This window comes from Drosophila obscura, unplaced genomic scaffold, assembly GCF_018151105.1.
Source record: "Drosophila obscura isolate BZ-5 IFL unplaced genomic scaffold, ASM1815110v1 contig_150, whole genome shotgun sequence".
Taxonomy (NCBI): Eukaryota; Metazoa; Arthropoda; class Insecta; order Diptera; family Drosophilidae; genus Drosophila; species Drosophila obscura.
Window position 1 is genome coordinate 13,474,440 of NW_024542736.1, and position 7,139 is coordinate 13,481,578.

Genomic DNA, 7,139 nt, shown 5'->3' on the forward strand with positions numbered 1-7,139 from the left:
CACAGAACGGGAGGTATTGGGGATGGGGACTGCATCGTTAGTGCAAATCGTATCATCAGAGCGGCCAACGACGGTGTCGCGTCGCCTATCGTCGCGTATTTTGATTGATGTTAGAACCGTGTAAGTCCCAAAACGAATCCCAATCCTGTCCTCCATCCAGCGGTTTGACTGAGAAACCCTTTCCCGGTCGATATGGTTTGTGAAAGCTGCTTTGCATTCGCGCTCATATTTCGTAATTTTTCATCAGAAATCTTTTCGCAATATTCTCTCTCGTTTGACGCGGTGATTTATGAGGGAGTGGGAAGTGCTCTGACAGCTGTGACTTGTTTATAAGGGTTAAGCTGTTTCAATTTCACTCAGTTATTAGGTTAGATAAAGATGATAATGATAAGGTTGTGACAGTGCTGGCAACCTCCGATGCTGCTCAAACTGTGACCCCCTTTCGCAGGAGAATATCATGTCAAGGGATGGGGATGAATGGGCCAGGACAACTGTTTAACTTGTGTGCAATGAAACACGCAACAAAACAAAGGACAGATATTGTCCACTCATGCAAAAAAATTGGACACTGCCTCCTGGACCCGCTGACCAGTCGTTTGTCAATTCTGACAGCTCTCGTGGAGCTGCTGCCAACTCTGGGCGGCGTCAGAATGGAGAATGCTGCCAGCTGGGCAGCCTGTTTGATGTTGCATGTCATGTGACAAATGTTGCAAACGCACCAGCTCTAAAGAATTCCTCACACACAGATACAGAATGACTTTCAATTAGACAAACAGCAAGTGACAGACACACCAGCAATGAAGGACGAAAGCTGGTCAAGTGGTCAAGAGGCTGTTAATTGGCTGACGCGGGCAAGCAAGGGTTAAAGTTTGGCCACCGGGGTGCTGGAGCCGAGGCCGGAGCCACAGGGCCCGTTGCCATGGATGTAATGATGATGCCAAACTTCAAAACGCATTTTCCGCTCGTTAAGTTTTGTAGAAAGTTTTCAATTTAAACATAATGAAGGAGCGAGAGAAGTCTTTGCCGCTCATTTTGGGAATGGGCCTGCGCAGCCTAATCAAAGTATTCATGAGTGATGGCAACCCTAAGAGAAGGTACAATTGTATGTGAAGTCAGCTATCTGGAAGGAGCAGATACTTTCCCCCCACTTCAACTCATTCGATGAGAATCACTGCGAACATGAAGTGCAAATCAAATTTTGCTCAACTTGCCATTTTTCAAGCTGTCACTAGCACTCACTGCCACCATCTCCATCCCCTCCCCCGCACACTGCGACACAGTGGGGCACACTCTGGTGGCACAATGAAGAGACAAACAAACATATTGACAGCTCGTTGCCATTTAGCGAAATGTTTAAATAAAAATTTGCATTTATTTGGCAGTGAAGGAGCCCACACTCCCTCCAACCCTCAGCGGATGCCGCTGGCACCAATCAGCGACACGTCAAAAGGAAACTCCGCTCAACATATGTTCCAGTCAACTTCCTTGAAAATTTATAAAAATTGCAATGTCGCGACAACAACAATGGGGGAAAGTGTCCTGGCGTGACTGAGATGATTTGGGCGTTGATCTCATCAGCATCTCGGCATTGTAGCATCATCATCAGCATCAAAATGTAGAGCCAGCGATTGTAAAAATTAATGATGTTTTCTCGCTAAATAGTTGGGCTGGGAACCGAGGCACATGTGTGATTGAGTGACTTCTTGAACGACTCCCTGGTTCTCGGCTGACTCTCATATCTGTTTGCAATTTTTAAGCCTTGTGGAAAAGTTCTTTCTTTGGGGGTTCTTTCCTTTTTGGCGTTGGCGCGTAAATTGACACGACTTTGCTTTCTTTTTCCCTGCTTTTCTGGATTGTTATGCTAATGTTTCTTGGCCCGAAAAAAAGAGTTTTGATTAATGATGTCAAACAAGAGCCACCACAGCTGGCTTACCTTTCCATGGATATTATAAAAAATATAAAAAAACCAACCATCTCAGGAACCAACTCAGAATGGGGAAGCCTATCCACTTACAGAAATTATGGTTTGGGATGATATCAGGGGAAGGTCCTGCCCATAAGCTTCATGTTACGTTACTTTACTCTTTAAATGTACACACAAAATTCGAAGTCGCTATAAGCCGCTAGGAAATTTCACTCCTTAATAGAAAAATCAAACAATTGACATTCAATATGGTCTAATTTTTTACGCTGCCATTAAACAAATTATCAGAGAAATGCGGGATGCTCTCGGGAGAAAGGCCAAAACCAAAACGAGACCTGGCAGGCCGTGTTCCCCAGAGCACCGCAACGACAACATATCAATAAACCAAACACGACGGACAGAACAAAGAGAACGAGACGAGATGAGGATGGAAAGTGGAGAGAAAAGAAAGCTGAGACCTTGATTGGTGATTGAAAAAGTCGAGTGGGACTCTATGTATAGCACATGCCATTGGGTAATTGGGGTCGTCACAGCGAGCATAACTGTACCCCTACTTATGAGTGGCGCGAGACTGTACTTGTGCCTGGCGTTGACAGGTCAATAGAAGAGCTAAATTTGGTGTAAAATGAAGCATAAACTACGGCAAAAGTCCGACTGTTTCGCAGCTTTCCGCATAATTAAGTGCACTCAAAAAGGTGTTGGCACAATACGGAGTGTACCACGGCCTGTATAGGACAAGAGCTCACATTTACATAATGCACAAGGAGAAGTACAGAAAGAGGATTTATGTGTGGCACTTGAGTACCGCAAATTAATTCAAATAAAATGCGCTGGGAATAAACGAATGAACAGATCTGGGACAAGTCCAGAACTTAATCCTCAGATCTATTGTTTCCCTGTCTCCGTCTGTGCTCCCCTTATCGACTAATTCCATGCAACTCCGACACCTTGGAATCGCTTGGACTTCGCTTTTAATTCGCGCTAATCACAAAAGTGTCAGCGACCAGGAGAACTTGGTGTTTGCCTCATTTCCGCTTTTAATCACCCCCTGGAGCAGGACCAAAAACGGAACCAGGGACAGGGCCAGGTCCATGGTCCATGGTCCCCTTTGTTCGACAGACGAGAGCGAGAGATGACAGAAATCAGAGCAAAACTAATTTCCCGTTAATGAGGGTCGCTGGCCCTGTTGTTGATACTGCTGGTCGCCTTTCTTGGCCTTATTTCGTCCTTTTTTCTATCACTTTGATTGCAATTTTGTTCTTACTCACACATGCGCCTCATTAATAATTTTTTCGCCACTCGCAGACGCTTCTGAGGCTGCCCGGGATCAAGATTAATTTACGCCTCGCCGGAATTTGACGTGTGCCTGTCAGATAGAAATGTCTCTCCTTCTGCCCGAGCCTGGTCGGGCGGATTCTTTTATCTTTATAATACTGCTCGATGTGGAAGGGGCAGGGACGGGGGTCCACTGATGTTGGTGGAGAAGCTGCTGATGCGTCAAATTGTTATTAATTAAAAGTCAAAAGTTTTGTGTGTGCGATGCCAGTTTTAATTGGATTGTTCGCTTATCGCAATGAAAATTAATTAATGCAAAATGGTCAGCGAAGTAAAGGGAAATACAATATATTCATAATAATGTGGTTGGAAACTTCCTTAGGATGAAAAAATAGTATTGAAATAGCTTGATATCCGACATACTGGTGCTTTGTCTGTGCGAGTTCTCACTTTATGTTTGCTTCCAGCTTTTAGTAGATAGTCTAATCAGCTATTCAATCTATAAGGGGGCACATAACATCAGTAGAACTAAGAGCCATCAGCTCTGAGATTTGCATTACTCATTCTCAAATGCCCCTTCTGATTCTCAGAAAGTTTGAACTCATAAGTTTCTCTGGCAGGCATTCAATCAGAGCTTTAACATCCTTATATTCATATTCATAAGTGGAATTCCTCGGATTGTGTTCTATCTATCCTCACACGATCTGATCAGATGGGGACTCTGCCCTGGTCTGTTATTGGGGGCATTCGTCTGGAAGCTGACAACTATTCAAAGGATTTTATTGCCCTTGGGTGAGGAGTTATATGCTGTCAGGACCTCAGCTCAATGGCTGAGTATAATGCAGGATATACGCAGAATAACAAAAAATGTCTAGCAGGCCAAGCAATTTCATTTCGTTTGCCCTGAAAAGACACCCAAAAGCGCTCCCATTGTTATTTGACTGTTTATTAAATTGTTGCGTCGCATCCCCGAAAGGGCTGAGGGGCATTGTGGATGAAGCGGTGTAAAAAGTTGAAGGGAAGGGGCCACCTTTGTTAATCGTCAAGCTGGCAATAAATCTTGTCCATGGCAGTTTCGAAAGGAGTCGGAATCGAAATTGCGTATGAAATGTAATTTCCGACTTGACATTTTTCATGCTCACATAAGTCCTCAACACAGATATTTACTCCTACACTCATTCAGTTGTAGTAGACAAGAGAGAGAGAGAGAGAGTAAGGAAACATATCTTATATGAAGATACATACATATGTATGTATGTATATTCACTTTTGTTCACTGTTTTCCCAGTGTCGCGGCACTGGAACACCGACTTGTCGGTGATAAAATGTAGCACACTAAAGTGGAGTATACAACTAGCACGAAATCGTTAACTGTTGGGGAATACTATTAAAGTATACCTTTTCTGAATATCGCACAGATTATGGCTTTTTAAATATGATAAATTGTCGCACAAATGAAATCGTTACGTTGGAGCCAAACAAAAACCGCATTTCTTTGTCCAGAAGGGAATGCGGTAAATCTCACTCGACTGCGACTGACATCCGCCAGGCCAAAACCATTTTCCATATTCCCCCCGGCCAATACTTTAAAGGAAATCCCCACAACTTGCCATTGAGGGTAGGCACGAATTGAATTTAAATTTGCCGATTATGCTTGAGTAGTGCAAATAATGGTTATATTGAGCCATAAAAGAAATTAACTCAAACATTATTCTTGGCTGAGCACTCTCCTATCTCACTCCTCCCATTCTCTCGACCTTCTGTGGGTAATATTTTAAAACAACTTTCACCACCTTTTGATGCCGAGTCGAGCCGCTCATGCTCAAATATTATTGATACATCGGCGGCTTCTCAATGGTTTGTAAACGATTTCTGAAGAGTCTATACCACTGCATCGCTGGAGGGGGAACTGTGCTCGGGGGGGGGCCACACATCCAGATATATTAGTACTTATACCCCTAGATGAAGCTGCGACGCATATTACACTTTTTCCTACATACTTTCGAGTGCTGTTCGAGGGGCTTACGGATGATTTTCCTGGATTTGCTTTATGAAATTTCTCAATTTTACAATTTTTACAATCTGCGCAACGGGTGGGCGGTCGGAGGAAATTACTCTAAGATGAGCGAGTTTTTTTATGTAATTTAAAAATGATTATTACTCTGCGAAGGGGGACGGTACGGGTGATGGTGGTGTGAAGATGGCGATGGCAGGGAGGTAGAGTGAGGAAATCAATGCATAAATTACAAATTACAGCCGGCAGACAAAAGCTGATCTTTATTGTTATTCAAATCATTTGGCAGCTGCTCCTGCCGTGCCTCTGTCCTCCGCATGTGCCTCTTCTGTCATTTGAAGTTGAGTTTTGAGGCGACTCTGATGATAATGATTGACTGGCACATGATGCTGCTCCGCTTCGCTTCTCCAATCTACTCCGCCGTGGACAAAGCTGTCAATAATTCGGAGCATGTGCTCTGGCTTTTAGCGCTTTAGAGCCTGAGGCGGCAGCGAAGGACGCGACATCCACGCTGTCGATTTCCCAGGCGAGTTGGCTTAATCCGCTGGAGATGTCATGTAATTAGGCCGTGTCTACTATGCGACACTGAAACTGTCTTTAAATTCAATTTGGATGCTGTTCCGCTTTCGATTGGGATTGGGATTCCGTTTCCCCGTCACGAATTTTAAGAGCTCCTCAAATTCTCATAACTTCGTTCTCATTGTTTTCCTTTACTCCATAATATATTTTCACAGGGAGCACTGATAATTTAATGTAAACTTTGCGGTCACGTGTCGCGACCTCCGTTCATGTAAGCAAATCAAAGCAGATTACCAGCAGAACACACAACATACTATACACATGGGCCAAGGGCACTCTCAGAACCCATCTCAACTTCAAATTGCTCCAGAACCCCACCGAAAAAGGTTCACGAGTGTTTTGACATTTAAACGCGTTTTTTGATCCAAATGACCACCAACAAGAGGCGGTGGGCAGGGGACATGAGGTCTATTGCCCAAGGGAGCCCATTACACTTGTGCTGTTCACTGTGAATGCTTTAGAAATCAGAGGATAACTAAGAGAACCAACCCTGGGAAACTGTAATCAACTTCGAGTTTCCCAACCAGTAAGACTCACTGGACTCACGGCACGCACGAGATGTATAATAGTATATTTCTAGTTTGATCTACAATTACGACTCCCACCTATAAATAGGTTTATAAATATTTTGCTATTCTAGAAGGTTCCACGGAGTTAAATCTTCATTCTCTGGCTGTCGCTGCCACATTGGCGGCCTGTTGAGCACCACAACCTGAAAGATGTCATCTCTGGTGTGCTGGCCAACACGTTCTTAGAAATAATGATATCTGTTAGCTTATATATGAATTATTAATCTGGTTTTAGACTTACAAGTCTCATGTATAGTTTCTTCAGCCAGCGGGCTTTCTATTGGACCACGCTGTCGGCCAGGATCAGAGCAACAAAGACAAAGATCTTGTTCAAGTTCATGATGAGATTCTTGGAGTAATCCTGTTATTGTAGAAAGCAAAAGCTGCTGATGATACTGTTGCTGTATGCGTTGTGTGACTGATGATTTGACTGGCACGACAGAAAGCTCATATAGCGCGAGAGCTTCCAACGATGCTGATAAGGCCTCGATTTGCCGGGGATTTTCTCTGCTCGACAATAAAGACAACGAAAAAAATCGAGATAGACTGTGGATCCCCGATCAGAGCAGATAATATCATAGCATGCTGATAACAGCTTTATTCGATTGATACACCGAAGAGGGGGATTCAGCACAAAAAGTCCTCGCACACAACTGTACATGGACTTTGGCAAGGGGTTGGTGGCTCTGGGTCGGGTCGGCGGACCTTCGTTCACATATCCACCACCAAAAATGTAACTTTAATTTCAACCATAAAAAACCAACAACAAGAACAATGA